Here is a 19670-nt window from a genome sequence, read left to right as displayed (position 1 = left end):
AGAGAATTGTCAGAGCATGTGCTTCGATAACTGCCGATGTGATAAGGAATACCAATCAATCGATGATAAGAAGATTGCAGGACTGCACTGATACCAATGGTCACCACTTCGAATACCTTCTGTAAATGGGCGTTCATGCCATCTTTGTGACCTTCGTTGTGTTTCAAAGACCTTACTGTTACACATCATTGGATTAGTCTCGATATCGCTACCAGAAAATGAGTACCAAACTACATAATCACATTTAAAAGCACAAAGTTGGTCTTTATATCACTGATACGACCCCACCTAGGAACAAAAAACCAACGTCATATTATGGCCCCCGATTGCCCCATGCAACATTTGTCCCACAAAAGTTTCAGCTACTATCATACTTTCGGAGTTATTCTCGGTAGCAATAGTTAGTGACTCACATTGCATACTATCCGATCGATTAGTACACCCGTAAACAACGCAAGCTGGGATTCTTAATGAAACAACAAAGTCTCCACACAATCAAAGCAGCAGGTGCTATTTGGGATACGACCCCAAAATGTCGGTAGGTATTACTAACGGGGATGTCAGAGTGACATCACGGGGAAGTAGCACCGTGGTGAACCAGGGAGGTAAAATGCGGTGAACCTAATGGTTTGGGTTATGTAAGATGGTGGACGTCGTCTTAAAAGATCTTGACGTAATGCGGCAACAGTGGTCAGCTCTATGCTTGGCGTCTGCGGCGATGTTGCCGTCTTTGTGTTACTGCCCTCTCCCAGCACATGAAATATACAAAACAAACCATTTAAATACACAGTTTCCATTTTAGAAACACACAAATAACACACACACAATAATCTTACTAAATTTGTAACGTTATGCTCGTACAATACGTGCGACATATGGTTAATTGCAAATTGAGTGGTAGGACACGTGGTGCTGATATTTAGTTACTCAACATACTTGAAAGCAAATTCTCATATTTCGTAGACAAAATCTCACATCTCGACACATCCATGAACGCATAACGCCTACAACAAATTATAGTCCTAGCAACAAGCGAAACTGGGCATAAAATGTATTAAATCTTGAATTACAACCACATACTGTCCCAGAGGGGTTATTTCCGTGATATTCATAAAATCACTAGCAGAAACTCTAATTTACCTTATAAGAACTTTGATATATGGTACTTGCTACCACTGTAAATTATCTTCAAAATAAGGCCATTATAAGAAAAAAACTATAGGTCAGAATTACTTAGCATCGGCGCCGAGTGTTGCATTGAAAGCTGTAAGTGATTGCTACAATGCCTACATTCCTAGATGTTCCTCAGTGTGACACTAGAACCCCTGTCTTGCAATAGTATAGGTGGTTTCAAGCGAAAGGCACCAGTACTTCAAAATGAAAAAAAAACGAAAAATATGAAAATGGTAGTTTCAGGTGGAAACCACGGGGCTCATCGGGTTAAAGCAGCCTTGGGCAATATTTGTTCGCCTGCGGGCGTGTTTCACATACTCACTTAAAGTAACTCGCCCGTCAAAGACTGGAAAAATACTCCTAATTTTCAAAAGTTTAAGTGGCTCTAATTTAAAAATGCAAACTCTTAGAAGGATAAAAATTGAAGGACAAGAGGAGAGCTTGCTGCTGAACATTGTGATGCACAATTAATCACAGTAGTTCGCATACCGACTTTATTACAGTTTTTTTTGTAAACATCAGTAAATTACATGTTCCGTTTGCCGGTCAATTCTTGCACTACACGTATGCACTGTCTTACTTACATCCTTTAAACCTTATGTACACATTAACAACATGTCAATCTAAAAGGCAGACACGATCGTATGATTTCAGTCACAAGTTTTTATTCTAGAAAAATTTACATATGACAATCAAAATTAGGATGTATTTTTCTACCTGTTGATAGCACGTTAGTGCTTCTCGTCTGCTTCACCGCGAATAGTATCTTGGAACATCCCAGAAAATTTCAAACCTCTACCTCAAACAGATATTTTAAACGTAAAATAAACATCCGAGAAAATTTAAATCTCGGGAAATGCAATTCAGTGCTATGTATGATCTATGGAAGACTTCCGTTGTTCCTAACACATTTCAGCTGGATAGTCTGTTTGGTTAACATATTACTCAAAGTCTCTCTTCGTTTCCTTATTTCTCCTTGTTATTCTGGACTCTTTAGTTGTCTCAATGACTCACTTTTCAGCTTTGGTCACTCTCATGGGTTCAACTGCCACCATTGATCGCTTCATACTGAACATAGAATACATTCCTAGCAACTCTGGAACTTAACACCAGTAACAAAACATGTTTTCGGAGGCGTAATAGTTTTCGAGAATGACACAAACCACAGGAATGTTTATAAGTAAAACAAAACCTACACGATAAGGGAAAGCATAAGACCGTCCCAAAGCGTATCTCCCAAAAGGCCTGCCATCTCTAAAAACATTTGTTTAGTATATCTTTCTCAACTGGGAGTCTAATAACAGCAACTCACGTATGAAAGCAGTGTTAGCGTGGGTTATTCCGCACACCAAGAGATCTTTAAGTTGGTTTTCAGATAGCTTCCCGATGTCTGATTCAGACCTATAGCTATCATTTAGTTCACAAAACTCTGAGCACTGTTTTAAAGTAAAAACAAAAAAACTATTTCGTGAAACGGTTTCAGAAGCAAGCGACCTAAAAAGGTCGCGGGCGATATCGTCACTTGATACGACAATGGTGACATGAAAATGTTAATGGATAACGTTCCCATATGAGTGTGACCTTTATCCCGACATGCGACATCAACAAATTGTCCCTAAAAACACACATTTTTGACAGCACACTCATTTTATGTTCATCCCACCTTCACATGTTCCTTTCTTCAAATGTTCCTTCAACTAAAAATAAACACTTTTTTGCCTGTTTTACAAACTTTATTATTACCTTAAGATCTAGTTTTGGGGCTATAAGCCTACTTTCAGATACGTAACTGATCATAAGATGAGATCCAATCAATGATAAACATATGAATTTTTAAATGTATTCAGTATCAAGTTAGTTTGTAAGTTTTGACAAATTACGTATGGATTTACAAATTTCATTAAAACATAATTTAAATAATTAATAATTTCTGAATTAAAAAAAAACTATGGCCAAACATACACTGGAGTAGAGCTATGAAAAAGAGAAGACCATTTTAGTGTGTGTAAATGAAAGAGGGCATCAATGCTCTTCTCATATGTAGGAGTTACAGTGTTATTTACAAGGGTTGAATAGTTGAACTGAGTTTGTTCATTCAGTAATAATTGTGGGAATATACTAATCTGTTTCCTAATTTCTAAAATTTCTAAGTGAGATATGCACACTTTTCTTCTATCTACAGGAGTTCTATATGTACTACACATTTCTGGTTTTCAGTTATGCAATATTCAAGGATGAATCTGGCTTCCTTAACCTCCGACTTCTTTGGTGTTCTCTGAGTCCTGTGAAGGTTGACCTTCCAGTCTGCACAGTATAGCAACATTGAAGAACGTGGAGGCCTTCATTCACAAGCTTAAGTTCCAGTCCCGCCTACAGCTCTACTCCAATGTATGTTTAATCAACTTATTGTAAATGTTGTAGTAACGAATTTTGTAAGTGCTTCCCTACATGAATTATGTAAATTATCAAAACTGTCGGCAGATATAACTTTCACAGTCTAAGACGTCCGCAGCTCGTGGTCTAGTGGCAAGCGTTGCCACCGCTTGATCATGGGGTCCCGGGTTCGATTCCCGGCCGGGTTGGCAACTTTCTCGGCCTGGGGACTGGATGTTTGTGTCGTCCTCATCATTTCATGATTATCGTTCGACTGGATTGTTGAAAAAATTGGACTGTGTAAAATTTGGGAATTTGAACGGGCGCTGATGACCCTGCAGTTGAGCGCTCCACAAACAAACATCTTCAACGTCACAATGTAAGATAAGAATCGATCAATTTACTTTTATCTTTGGTTGGTTCTTATCTTTGGTATCAGCTTTGTTATGAAATGGGCATGTAAACTGAAACCTGGTTTTTACAGTATTAATAATATTTTGTGGAACAAGGCAAAAATGAGTTTCTTTGAGTCCACATAATATCAATGTTTCATGAAGAACATAGTTGCCTTAAATAACTAAGTTGCAAAATTCTGCAATGCCGTTAGTAAAATACAGTGTTCCTTAATGGCTCTAATAGCAATAACTCTTGGGTTGTGTTGAACTTACCTACAACACGGAACAAAAATCACTTACTGAATTTTTTCTCTGACAAAGCAGCACTTTGGCCCAAAGCGACTGCAAATGCTTCAAAGGTGGCAACGAGATCACACAAACTTTCGCCGTGTCATAATTCATGTAATTCATTCAGCAAAGAACTGTTCGTCTCGATAAAATTAGTTGTTCGAACTCGTTTTTTTATCTGTACATAGTAAATATAAAGTGTCCAAGAGGCACGCCTTTACGAATTCAACTTCAGCAAACGGCTTTAACGATTCGGCAGTTTTTCTACTCGCTACGGAATTACCTTTAAGAGTGCCGCATTGTGTCTCTGCTGTTTCTTATGCAAAGTGGAAATTAATATTTTAATTTCATTTTCTTCGCAGTTGCCTTAAGCTGTTGTTGAGCTGTAAGTTTCGTAGAAAAGTGCTATTTTCATAGTTTATTTCTTCACAACAGAAAATGACCCCTACGTAATACGGTACATGTGTATCATTTTGCATGGCAAAGAAATTATGCTCCTTACGTTTCTCCTGTAACTGTCAAAATTCAGCTCTGTTCTTTTTTTTTTCCTCTTCTTAATGCCAGAATTTTTACGGATAAGGTATTTACAGACGCAAACTTGCATGAATTTAGAAAACAAATAACATAAACTTTGGTCGTAAATCGACAAACGGATAACTAGTTAGCTCAGCTGCCGGTACAGCTGCTCACGACGCGTCTAGTTAATTTTCGTGCCCTTGTCAATTAGTCTACTACAAACGATCTCGGTCTCTCGGTATTCAGAGCAAGTGCCGGTATTAAGCAGTAAATAACTTGCGTGTGTCGTTAGAACTGATACAGAGGTAAAAATATCTCTCCCCGCACCCCTTCGAGGTGGTGAGCTGTTCCTCTCGTTCTCAGAACGCACTTGACCACATGGGCCATGAGTTCGCGATGTGACTGGAAACGCGTTTCCCTTATTCGTTCCAGCGGCGGCGAAATGCCATTGCGCATGCACGGATTAGGCAAAGCTTTCATGGTCGACGTCACGAGCTGTAAACCCGAATTCAGCCGAGCGTTGGCGGCCATATCAGAAAATGTGTCCCGGTTGGAGGACAATGCGAGGGCCTCACCTGGGAGCGATTAAAGCCAATCGTGGCCGGATGCGGCCTCCTGTAGCCCATCCGTGTTTCCGTGCTTTGAACAATCGTAGCCCCATGTACGTGTAAAACAGCTTCAAGTGTCTAATTACTTTATACATGACTTTATATATTAAACATGTGATGTCAAGCATATAAACAAGAGAAAGTATAGGACAGGTCTGAAAGTATGCATGTTGGAAGTCGCTGAGTGTTCTTATTATGCAACTCCGGATGAACGCTGTCTGGGTGCGTTGCGCTCCATTTCACGCAGAATCTTGTTTCTTTACGCATCTAAATTTTTGTGACGTTGTATCGCTTGAACCATGTGTCGAACAATAAAACTATTTTGCAGCTATATTCAGTGGAATATTTATTATCTACAAAGGGTGTTGCGAATAGAGTTAGTAATAAAAAGGTAATAATTGAAGCGTCATGTGCGATGCTGAAGTATTAATGCTCGCAATGTTAACCAAAAGCTAGGTTTTCAAGCATCTAAATCCTTACGATTTCACACCTTCTGAACTATACCTCATACAATCAAATAATTTTGCAGGTACATTCAGTGGTATACGAGACGAGGTTTGGTCGAAAGTACTGGGATTTTTTAAAAATAATTTTATTTACTTTTCTACATTAACGTTATGTCTTTGAAAGCAGTCGTCTTCAATTACTATACTTATGTCAGCGCTTCTTCCAATCATCGAAACATTTTCGGAACTCGAACTTTGCGATAGCACTTAGGTCTTTCAGTGCTTAGCGTTTAATCCCATCTAGGCTTGTAAAAGGACTGACTTTTTAGGTAGTCTTTGTATTTGGAAACAGAGCAAAGCAACAGGCGGCCTTATCTGGCGAATAGGGAGGCCGGTGTGTCCTTTTTTTTTTTTTTTTTTTTTTTTACTCGTTGCTTCCCGAAAACGGCGTTGAACTTTCAGGTAGAAAAGTAAATAAAATTATTTTTAAAACAATTCCCAATGCTTTCGACCAAACCTCGTCTCGTATACCACTGAACGTACCTGCATAATTATTTCATTGTATGAGGTACAATTCAGAAGGTCTGAAATCATAAGGATTTAGATGCTTGAAAACCTAGCTTTTGGTTAACATTGCGAGCAGTAAAACTTCAGTATCGCACATGTCACTTCAATTATTACCTTTTTATTACTAACTCTATTCGCAACACCCTTTGTAGATAGTAAATATTCCACTGAATATACCTGCAAAATTGTATTATTGTTCGACACATGGTTCAAGGGATACAACGTCACAAAAATTTAGATGCGTAAAGAAACAAGCTTATGCGTGAAATGGAGCGCAACACACCCAGACAGCGTTCATCCGGAGTTGCATAATAAGAACACTTAGTACTCCTTTATGATCGCTTGAGCTTTAGAAAAAAAGCTTTATATTCTATCAGACTTCCCGAACTTTCTCGGTGTTGGCTATGCAGAATACAGAAATGGAGCTTTATTTTCGACGTCATATCGGTACAATCATGTTTCGTCACCTGTTACGACACGTTTCATTAGCTCTGATTCGTCGTTGTCTTCATTTAGTGAATCCTGACCAACTACCATTCGCCGAGGTTTTTGATTGAACACACTTGGCAAATATTTTGCTTTTACACCGGTTTCATACCCCAAACACCCGGAAAAGTTTAATGGACTGAGATATCTGATATGCCACTGTCATCAGCAACGTCTCTGATTCAACGATTCATTCGTAGTCATTTCTTTCACATTTTCCATGTTTTCATCGTCTGTTGATGTGCTATGGCGCACAGAATGTTCGTCACAAAAAAAATGGTTCAAATGGCTCTGAGCACTATGGGACTTAACTTCTAAGGTCATCAGTCCCCTAGAACTAAGAACTACTTAAACCTAACTAACCTAAGGACGTCACACACATTCATGCCCGAGGCTGGGTGGGAACCTGCGACCGCAGCGGTAGCGCGGTTACAGACTGTAGCGCCTAGAACCGCTCGGTCACCCCGGCCGCCTGTTCGTCATCCTCAACTTCTTCACGACCATCTTGGAATCACTTACACAACTCATAATCCGTTGTTTTGTTCATAGCAGACTCACCAAAAGTAATATTCAACATTTCTGAAAGTCTGTTACATTTTATTCCATTTGTATAGGAAAATTTACTGCGAATTCTCCCTTTCCTAAAACTAATCAATAATCGCTATTCCTAAGAAAACACATGTATCCTTTTTGACATATGTCGACAGACTAAACATTCGAATATGCTACGAGTAGACATACAAGTTTCAGACATGATTACCAACGCAACAACGAAAAATGTCGTGAATCTAACTAATACAACCAGCGATATTATAAAATTCCTGATACTTTGTGAACACACCAAGTATGTGAACACTTTCTGCAAAGTGTGTTGACAATCGAATCAGCAGTGAAGCAGTGCTTGCTGCCCACCACTGACTTTTCAAGAGCTGCGGAAGCTCGTAAACCACGATTTCCGTAATCGGCCTGTGTCCTTCCACCGATGTATCCTTCTTTTAGACGCTTCACACCGTGCACGCCAATGGCCATCTGTCCGACGAAGTATAAAACGTGATACATCTGAAAAGGCCACCTGTCGTCAGGTAGCAGACGTCCAGTTGTGGCACCAGTGAGCAAATTCCAACTCTAGTTGCCCATGAACAGCAGTCAGCATGAATTATGAACCAGGGGCCAGCTGCGAAGGCCCATACGCAACAGTGTTCAGTGATCGAACGTTGAAGAGACACTGTCGATAGCCCTTTGCTTCATTTGGATTATCAGTTGCTCAACAGTTGCACGTCTATTCGCCCGTACAATTCTCCACAACTCTCATTCACCCATGTCATTTACGGCCGAAAGTTCTATGTACTGACTTGGCAGAAAATCGTAAGAAATTTTGGTCTTATGTCAAAGTGGTAGGTGGATCAAAACAAAATGTCCAGACAGTCTGTGACCAAAATGGTACTGAAACAGAGGATGACAGACAAAAGGCCGAAATACTAAATGTCTATTTCCAAAGCTGTTTCACAGAGGAAGACTGCACTGTAGTTCCTTCTGTAGACTGTCGCATAGATGACAAAATGGTAGTTATCGAAATAGACGACAGAAGGATAGAGAAATAATTATAATCGTTCAAAAGAGGAAAGGCCGCTGGACCTGATGGGATACCAGTTCGATTTTACACAGAGTACGTGAAGGAACTTCCCCTCTTCTTGCAGCGATGTACCGTAGGTCTCTAGAAGAGGGTATCGTTCCAAAGGACTGGAAAAGGGCACAGGTCATCCCCGTTTTCAAGAAGGGACGTCGAACAGGTGTGCAGAACTATAGACCTATATCTCTAACGTCGATCAGTTGTAGAATTTTGGAACACGTATTATGTTCGAGTATAATGACTTTCCTGGAGACTAGAAATCTACTCTGTAGGAAACAGCATGGGTTTCGAAAAAGAATGTCTTGTGAAACCCAGCCCGCGCTATTCGTCCACGAGACTCAGAGGGTCTTAGACACGGGTTCACAGGTAGATGCCGTGTTTCTTGACTTCCGCAAGGCGTTCGACACAGTTCCCTACAGTCGTTTAATGAACAAAGTAAGAGCTCATGAACTATCAGACCAATTGTGTGATTGTATTGAAGAGTTCCTAGATAACAGAACGCAGCATGTCATTCTCAATGGAGAGCAGTCTTCCGAAGTAAGACTGATTTCAGGTGTGCCGCAGGGGAGTGTCGTAGGACCGATTTCTATTCACAATATACATAAATGACATCGTGGATGACATCGGAAGGTCACTGAGGCTTTTTGCAGATGATGCTGTGGTGTATCGAGAGGTTGTAACAATGGAAAATTGTACTGAAATGCAGGAAGATCTGCAACGAATTGGCGCATGGTGCAGGGAATGGCAATTGAAACTCATTGTAGACAAGTGTAACGTGCTGCGAATACATAGAAAGATAGATCCCTTATCATTTAGCAACAAAATAGCAAGTCAGCAACTGTAAGCAGTTAATTCCATAAATTATCTGGGAGAATGCATTAGCAGTGATTTAAAATGGAATGATCATATAAAGTTGATCGTCGGTAAAACAGATGAAAGACTGAGATTCATTCGAAGAATCTTAAGGAGTGGCAATCGGAAATCAAAGGAAGTAGGTTACAGTACGCTTGTTGGCCCACAGCTTGAATACTTCTCAGCACTGTGGGATCCGTATCAGATAGGGTTGATAGAAGAGATAGAGAAGATCCAACGGAGAGCAGCGCGCTTCGATACACGATCATTTAGTAATCGCGAAAGGGTTACGGAGGTGATAGATAAACTCCAGTGGAAGACTCTGCAGGAGAGACAGTAGTTCGGTACGGGCTTTTGTTAAAGTTTCGAGAACATACCTTCACCGAAGAGTCAAGCAGTATTTTACTCCCTCCTACGTATATCTCGCGAAGAGACCAAGAGGATAAAATCAGAGAGATTAGAGCCCACACAGAAGCATACCTACAATCCTTCTTTCCACGAACAATACGAGACTGCAATAGAAGGGAGAACGGATAGAGGTACTCAAGGTACCCTCCGCCACACACTGTCAGGTGGCTTGCCGAGTATAGATGTGGATGTAGATGTAGATGTAGATGTGTTGCATCACAGTTGCTTTGGCGCTGGTTTTGGATAGCGCGACTTTGCCGTGTACGGTTTACTTTAACCACGGTCACACATTCGGGAAGACGACGGTTCAATTCCGTCTCCAGGCATCCTGATTTAGGTTTTCCGTAATTTCCCTAATTTGCTTGAGGTGATTGCCGGGGTGGTTCCTTTGAAAGGGCACGGCCGATTTCCTTCCCCATCCTTCCCTCACCCGAGCTTGCGCTCCGTCTCTAATGACCTCGTTGTCGACGGGACGTTAAACACTAATCTCCTCCACCTCCTCCTCCACGGTCACACAAGCACAGTTTACCAACTAAGCCTTTTCGGAATTGCTTCCAACCTTGGCCCCCCCGTATTACGACAACGACTGCATTGTTTTGCATTCCCCCCCTCCTTCGACACGCTTTATATAGCCTTCTCTGCTAGTGCTACTACATGCCAACCTTGAGTGATTACTACACGCTGACGTTGGACATGGGCAGTGGTAATTTGACTGGAACGTGTATTAACTGCACTGACTGGAAGGATGAAGGTAGTGCAAGGTGTAGTGGGAACACAATAAGAAATTATTTGTTATTTATTATTCGTAACTTAAATAGCGAATAATGTAGCATGCCATCACATTTTCTCCATTTGCTTTGGTTAGAGGATTATAACCTGGTGTTTGTTCTCTTGTCTCAGAGCAGTTTCTATTTCATAAGGAACTTTGAGCCGTGTGCTGCTAGCGTTGATTTCGTTCATGGCTTGGCTTCTTGTGATAGCGATAGTGGTGTCTCGTTTTCGTAGTGTGTTTACTGGCGCCATTACGTTCGCTCGCCTTGTCTGTCCGTGAGTGGCAGCAACAGCGCTTATCAGTAGCACGTACTGCGGTACCATCTATGGAGCGGCCTCTAGTATTTCTGGGTCGTCGTGTGTCTAGGTAGCTGAGTTGGGACGGAGCAGAAGTGAGGTTCGGACAGCCAGTACTCGCCCGACCGCTAGCGACACACATGCTCTGTCCGAGGGAAGGATGTGGTCGCGAGAGTGAGCGACCACCTCAAGGACGGGATTCAAAGAGTTATAGTTGAAACTACCGTGATATTCGAGTAGTGCAACTTTCATCTCTGTGTGTGTGTGTCCGCCCGTGGAAGTGACCTCATGGCAATAAGTTGTCAGTCGACGATTTATACTGGGATCTTTCCCGTGCCTGGCTTGAGTGAGGACGACCGTTGGTTGGTCGATCGGTCGGTCGTCGCAGCGGACGACTTTCATTCGGTCTTCCGATAGCTTCTGGCTTATCTGTGTTTGTGCCGACATATAATTCATCCATGTTGTTTCACAGTGACTGGCTTTAGTATTGTGATCTGTTGGTGGAATTGCTTTCCCGGATCCGTGTGCATCATGTGGTTTTGAATGAGCAGTTATTTTAACACTGTCTGCGTACTGGGTTTGGAGGGGTAGTTGCGAACAGAGATCAGTTCGGTTGGAGTGCAGCAGCGAGCAGGTCCGTGCAGCACCAGTGCAAGCCGGGGCCGCTATCGGAGTGCTGCCACTGCCGGATCGAGGAGGGGTAGCTGCGAGAGCGGCGGCGTCGTTGCACACCGAACCCTGGACGTTTAAGTTGTGTGAAGCGTTAACTGCTAATGCAGCCTCGACTATTCTGAGATCTCGCCTTTGGTCGGCGGGTTGTTGCTCCCAGGGCCGCTGAGCTTGGCGGCAGCGAGTGAAGTGTTTCGAGGTGGTGAAATGTTGCAGCTGTCTTTTTCTATTTGTTATTCATCATTGAATTTAGTATTATTCTTATTACTGAAGTGTAACCAATGGTATTTTCTGCCTTGTGGCCACTAAAGCCCCAGTTACCTGCCCTGGAATTTAGCGTAGTTTTTCGGCAGTTGCTGTCCGACACGCCGTGTAGTTCGGCAGCCTCTTGTATTGTACTGTGCATATTTTTTGGGAGGTCTACGTTGGTTGTAGTGTTCTCTTCGGCCTTGGGTGTTTTCTGAAGACGTAGTGCTGTGTGTCTCTACTCCCTCGCCTAAAAATTTCCATCGCTGTACCGGTGATCGGACGTTAGGCAGGTTGGTTAGTTAGTCGGTCGGCGCTTAAGTTATCACTAGTATGAGTGTCCATCCTACAACTCTTGGCTGCCTGTCTCACCGCTTTCACAGCTATAGTGGCCTTCCTCAGGTCGATCCAGGGAGCACCGTCTGTGAATCACACCGTCTTATTTGCACACACTGTCATAATTGTTTAAACTTCGCCCTAATGTTTTAACATATTATTGCCTTCCCCGCTTGTAATTCCGACCTTCAGCTGTTAATTGTTTGTAACACTGCTTGTGGCGTTCAGCCGACAAATAATGTTCAATCCTGTTTTAGCGAAGCTTTCAGCCGTCACTATAGTTTGTTACAAGTTATTAAGATTATTGCAAAGTGTTTTAGTATTTTTAAAGCGTAACTGTCCACCTCGTTGGTAATTCAGGAATTCAGCCGTTGTGTATTTTTGAAATAGCTTCTGGCCTTCAGCCGACGATAACTTGCAATTCTCCTCATAAGGCTTTCAGCCGCCAGTGCGGTAAAATCTTTTAAAAATGATTGTTGAGAATTTTTTTTTAAATAAAGTTTATGTGTTTGCTGTGCAACCAACGGAAACTGATTAGGCCCTGTCTGCACCTTTCCTGCCTTCCGTAAAGTCCCACTTCTCAACCTTATTAACTTTTGGTGCAGAAGTGTCTCTCGGTGACTCAGTGGACACAAAAACATGAAGGAAAGTTAAGGGAATTCGTAAAGCTAAAGAAGTTAGCCAGCGAAGGTGCACATGATGAGCAAAAGCAGCAGCTGTAGTGGAGTTAGTATAAAAGTGCGTTTGTTCCAGACTACAAAGCTAGAGGTCTGAGTTACGAACCACTTTGGTCCTACGATTTTTTGCGTTTATTTAATCTCCAACAACGAGAAAAATGCCAACTCACAGCTGCGCCGTGTTTCAGAGTACATAATGAGCCACAGTGACCCGTCTGGCTATATACGTAGATTCACAGGTGTCAAACGATTCCTCTGATTAAAATTAAATTTTGGTTAAAACTTCAAGCGTTGAAGCTGGTTTCCTCCAATCAGAGAGTTCAACGTGACAACCGAACTGTTCGTCATTAACAAAGTAGCGCAATAAATCGTCAGCCAATTCCTTGTCCGGCTTTCTAAATATGTTTCGGTCCCTAGTATTGGTTTTGGCCTCAATTATTTCGCAATTCAACGGACATGACAACAACACCGGACACAACATTCCGGCAACGATGTAAACGATATACACAACTTTGTCACATACACAATTAACATCATCGCAGGTATCGGCCTACATTAAATCATCTTCGTACGACGTTGCACGAGGACGAGACTTTTGAAGGCAGCAAATCATCACTACGAGTGGTCCATAAACGGAAGCATCCAATGCTGAGTGGTTGTGTAGCGCAATGCTAAGGATATACATTTGACTTGTATCAGGTAATGGTTTCAGATCTCGCCCAAAGCACTGCAATTTTATTATTTTAAAAATACTAATATTACTTTGATTATTTTCTATTCGAGAACAGGTCATTCGTTTATATACAATTTTTTGTTTCTAGTAACATGAATTTCATTATCTTATTGCCATTTTTACTTGCTCTAATTTTTTCTTTTTATCATTTGTTTTTCATTTGTAGTCTACCTATGTCACCTATAATCTCAAACGGACTGTCTAACAGGACAGCTCGTCCGTTTTAGCGTGTGCTCGTGTAGCCAGTGTGAGGATAGTTTCAGTTAACTAATCAAAGCGACAAATTGCAGTTTGCTTTTAGCGTTGAAACTGAAATTTTTCTGTGTTGCTTTAATCACCGTGAATGAAGAGAGCGTAATTAACAGTTCTGCCGCAGGCTGTTGACTGCTGTTTTATAGGATCGATTGCAAATGAAGCGCATTTGTGGTTAGGCCAGGACATGAGTGTAAAATCAGGACTGCAAGCCATGTCGTATGCCATAGTTTAGTGATTGGTTACTTAAAATCACCTGTCCACAGATCATCTCTCGTCCTCGCCATACCTCACGGCGGCCGTTGGCAGCATTGCTCCACGTTATACCTAGGTAACGGCATTTGAAGTATCCCTCAGTATTTGTGTGTCGTCTTCAACCGAACAGCAGCTGGCAGCCCATGTAGCAACACTCGAGCGGCAAGTGACAGAAGTCAACTAACATTTTAATCAAACTAGAGTAAATCACTGCTGCGTTGAATGCAACGTTCAGGTTGAGCACTGCTTTACTTTTACTGGGTAACAGCTGCAATATCAAAATGCTCAGCAGTTGCAGTAGCGACGCAGCCCATTTCAGCTGACTATATAGTTGCAACTACTTTGCCACAGTACACTGAGGTGACAGAAGTCATGGACAGCGATATGCACATATATAAATGGCGGTAGTATCGCATACTCAAGGTATAAAAGAGCAGTGCTTCCGCAGAGCTGCGATTTCTACTCAGATGAGTTATGTGAAAAAGTTTCCGACGTTATTACGGCCGCATGGCGGAAATTAACAGACGGAATGGCAGTTGGAGGAAGGCACAGTGGTCATTCATTTCGGAAATCATTGAGGAATTCAGTATTTCGAGATATACAGTGTCAAGAGTCTGCCTAAAATAGCAAATTTCAGGCATTATCGCTCACCACAGAGAACACAATGGCCGACGACCTTCTCTCAACGACCGATAGCAGCGGCGTTTGTATAGTGTTGTCAGTGCTAACAGATTAGCAAGACGGTGTGAAATAAGCGCAGAAATCAATTTGTGATGTACGACGAACATATCCGTTAGGCCAGTCTTCGAAATTTGGCGTTAATGAGCTATGGAAGGAGACGACAAGTAAGTGCCTTTGCTAAGAGTGCGACGTCACCTGCAGCGCCTCTCCTGGGTTCAAAAGTGATTCTAATGGCTCTGAGCACTATGGGACGTAACTTCTGAGGTCATCAGTCCCCTAGAACTTAGAAGTACTTAAACCTTACTAACCTAAGAAGTCACACACATCCATGGCCGGGGCAGGATTCGAACCTGCGATCGTAGCGGTCTCACGGGTCCAGGCTGTAGCGCCTAGAACCGCTCGACCACCCCGGCCGGCCACTCCTGGACTCGTGGCAATATAGGTTGCCCCAGACTGCTTGAAAACCGTGATCAGACGAGTCCCGCTTTCAGCTGCTAAGACTTGATGGTAGGGTTCGACTGTGGCGCAGACGCTATGAAGCCCCTTACACGAGACTATATTGTTAGCTTGTCGTGTTATATGCTGTTACTGTCAATTTAGTAAGCATGTTACAAAATCGTTCAACCGTATAAACATAATTTAGTTGCGCGGAATTACTTTGCGACTGCATTTTGAGATTACTTACATTTAGTTCCGAAATACCTGTTCCCACTTGCGGGAATGTGTACACAAACACAAAATAGGTCTTTGTAGAACTTCACTCACACAACGACATTATCATACTATTATAGATTGAGTGATTTTTTAACTCGCCAACCAAATGCACAGTGACATACTGAAGTTGAAGATGATAAGCTAGCAATATACAGAACTAAAGAGGGGCCTTCAGAATCCATCAATGTACAAAACAATCAAGATAACGTCAATGTTTCTAGTTCTAGACGTTTATAGGCCTAATTTCATTAGAATAATTGTTGCTTGAAACATTGTCACATTTTACAGAAATGAATACAAGACTGATGATGGCACAAAGCTGCTGAAGCAAGTCATGATATTTATATGAAAACACTTGTTTGCATATTAGGCGGAACTGAAATCAAGTAATTTTTCTCTGGAAACAAGGTGATTTCTAGAGCTCCAAAAACCAAGCGATAAGTATCAGAAGATATTCGCATCAGTTGCAGCACGTTTCTTTGAAAACTGTAGATAAAACTAAGTCACCAAAAACCACCAAATACTCTACGCTACTTCCCCAAACCCATACGTAGATGATTTAATGAGGCTGAGTCACTTTTCCACTTCTTATGATCGGATCTAAATTTTTTTAACATTTAATTTCACAGTGTAGGCAGAATGATCTGGGTTGGCTGATTCATATCTAGGCCCGCTTTACACGACACGTCTTCTCAACCAAAACTCAAAGATCTCACGCTGAACTAGGCGGTTCCGAATTAGAAAACATTATGAGATGGTTTCCTATTGTGCAATTATTATCCAGTGAAATATTCAGAAAACTATGATCGAAACCGGGGGACTGAAACTGCCTTATCTTGTTTCTCGTTAAACATTACCTTGTCACAAACCTCATAGCCTAGTGAATGTCCGTTTGCTAACCAAAGACGCAATGAAGTGGATAAAAAAGAGGGATCGGAATGGACCATAATTTTCGAGGAAAGATTTCAGTTCTAAGATTCACTGATCACTTCGTAATCTGATATGAAAACGAAGAATCACAGGACTGTCTGAAGTGACTGAAGAGACAGCTGAAACCAGAGTATGGATTGGCAGCAGAAGCGAGATTGCGACATACGTAACATTGCCGATTTTAGCATCTGTTGTAACATGTGTCTTTCAGAACTTTAAGAGAGGAATTATATCTCCAAGACTCTCCTAAAGACCTACGCTGCTTGTACTAACACATAACCAGATTGCTTACTGGAGCTGAGTCAGATGTGATCTCTGATTTGATCATTTTTTCATTCAGTAGTAGATACAGTGAAGGACTCCGTACCTAGAAATAAATGTAACGGAGGTTTCCAGTATGCATGATGTACGAAATGGAATAGCTCAGACACAAAGAGAATTCTTCATGAAAAGAAGACGATATTATCAAACAAAAACCTTATTTGCAGAAATAAATTTCAGACAATGAGTCTAAAGAACGTCTTGTGAAAGTGAACAATGAGCTGTTGGATACTGGGAAAGAAGAGAAGTGAGACATTTCAGATGTGATGTTACACACTGTGCTGAAAAAGAAGAGGATATAAAATAATTAAGGCCCTGAGTGTAGATTCACGTCTTGAAGTTTTAATTATCATCTTAGAAAAGAAAATCCAGCTGTGATCATAGCTACAAACATTTCCCCATGATGGATGTCTTGGCAGAACTTTGTTTATAAAAGTGTGGAGTTTGGAAGTTCAGGAACCGTTCCAACTACAAAATCCTCTCGTCGCCATTCTCGAAATGCTTGCCAAAATACATTCTACAGCTAACACTACATAACAATAAACAGGTTAAAACGCTGAAAAAGTATGTGTGCTTTTGGTTATATGTGCAGAAAAAATATTTTAATACTACAGACAGAACAACTACTTCCCAGCAGAACAGCAAGATCTCATGTTACGCAAAGTCAGTATACACAGTACAGTAATACCCTGACGTAAAAAAATCGCAACACCAAAAAATAAGTGATGTAATGAAATTTCGGGAACATTTGTCTAGATAATATGTTTAAGTGATTAAAACTATAAGATCACGATTTAACGCAAGCGCGAGACGAGCCACTGTAAATGTGAAATGCTAGAACATTAAGAACCGCCGTAAGCCTCGGAATGTTGAATGCAAATATGTAAACGTGCATCCATTGTGTTGTACATATGCCGAATGACAGTTTGTGAAATGGGACTGGCTATGTCTCTTCCAAATCGTCGGTTAATACAGGGAAGGTTAATACTGCTAATGGATGACTCTGTAGTTGTAGTCCAATGATGTACAATATGCGCTAAACTGGAGAAAAATGTGGTGATTGAGAGGTCCAGGGCAACATGTCGACACTCTGTAGAGCATGTTGGGCTACAACAGCGGCACGTTGGTGAGAATTATCCTGCTGGAAAACACCCAATGGACTCCTGTTCATGACTGGCACCACAGAATGTCGAATCATCAGAATAACGTACAAATTTTCAGCCAGGGTACATGGGATATTCACGAGAGTGCTCCTGCTGTCATACGAAATCGCATCAGAGACCACAACTCCATGTGTAGGCCCATTGAGTCTAGCACGTAGACAGGTTGGTTGCAGGCCCTCAAATGGCCTCATGCTAACCCACGAACGGCCATCACTGACACCGAGGCGAAACCAGATTTCATCATAAAACACAACTAAGCTCCACCCCGCCCTCTCTGAGCTCTCGCTTTGACACAAGTGAAGTGGCAAATGGAGATAGTTTGCGGGCAATGCAATTCCGGCTAAGGGGTATGGCTCGTAGCTGTCCTTGAAGTAATGTATTCTTAACACTTCACTGTGTCGCTGTAGTGCCAACTACTCTCAATCTGCTGGTGCAGGTGCAGTACAATGCGCCACAGCCATACGCCGAAGACGTGACCGCTCGGAGCCCAGTCTTGGTTCAAATGGCTCTGAGCGCTATGGGACTTAATTTCTGAAGTCATCAGTCCCCTAGAACTTAGAACTACTTAAACCTAACTAACCTAAGGACATCACAAACATCCATGCCCGAGGCAGGATTCGAACCGGCGACCGTAGCGCTCGCGCGACTCCAGACTGTAGCGTTTAGAACCGCTCAGCCAAAAGCCCAGTCTTCTTGCGACAGTACGTTCTTATGACCACCGTTGCCAACAAGCAAGTACCGGGGCTACATTCATACAAAGTATTTCTGCAATATCGCAGAAGAAACATACCGCCCCGGAAGGCCATTGCACGATCACCTCAAACTCAGTGAGTGGTTGATAATGGCGTCTTTGTAACCTCAAAGGCATTCCTGAGTAACACCAGTTCACCACCTCCAGTCTCAAAGGTAACTAAAGCTCACGACCGTTGAGGGTGTATTTAAAGCGGACCTGATTTGCATCCTCAAAGTGGCACCATTAACACCACTCTTATGCCACTGGCTCGAAATCTAAATACACTTTTTTAGACGTAGAAATGCGCCTACCAATTTTCGTTTTTGCCTCACAACTCCGTGATGTTGCTATTTTTATCCGTTAGTGTACCATCTGTAAATTGGAAGTACAGTACACAAATGGAAATATATTTTCATTGCAGTCCACTGCTAATGCTTTAATAAATTGAGGTAAAACGCGAATTTCGAAACAAATATAAACTTTATATACTTTCCAAAAGACGGTCCTTACTTAAACATCGCTACTATAATGTCAAGAAAAAATTAGCACACACAGATCAACAACACTACGTTCATTACTCTCTTAAACTGGATTTTAGTTGTGAGCAGATATCAGGAGTCCTCAGTCCTGCCACTGACTAGGAAACTCTAAAGTATACCCCTATGAAAGTTTGTTTTTTCGTATTAGCACTGGAAATGTATTACAGCAGTTTCTTTTAACAATTTAGGGTTCAGAATATGCGTTTGTTTAAACAGAAGATACATAGCCTTAGCAACCGACAGATTCAAAAATTGGTTTAAATGGCTCCGATCACTATGGGACTTAACTTCTGAGGTCATCAGTCCCCTAGAACTTAGAACTACTTAAACCTAACTAACCTAAGGACATCACGCACATCCATGCCCAGGGCAGGATTCGAACTCGCAACCGTAGCGCCTGAATCTGTCGCTCGGTCACCTCGGCCGGCGACAGATTCAGATATAAAGCAAATTGCACATCCACAATATACCGAAACGAGCAAGCCCACTGGAGTTCCTTCCTCTACACCTGTCCATCCTCATGGGCTGCTGGTTTCAGTAATCAGAAATCGGAACACCTGAAAATGTAGAATGCAATGAAGATCCATCCTGGGCTGCAGCGCAGGTTTTCC

The sequence above is a fragment of the Schistocerca gregaria genome, chromosome 7 (genome assembly GCF_023897955.1).
Source record: "Schistocerca gregaria isolate iqSchGreg1 chromosome 7, iqSchGreg1.2, whole genome shotgun sequence".
Classification (NCBI taxonomy): Eukaryota; Metazoa; Arthropoda; class Insecta; order Orthoptera; family Acrididae; genus Schistocerca; species Schistocerca gregaria.
The sequence above is the reverse complement of the archived record's forward strand: the minus strand, read 5'-3'. Positions refer to the sequence as shown.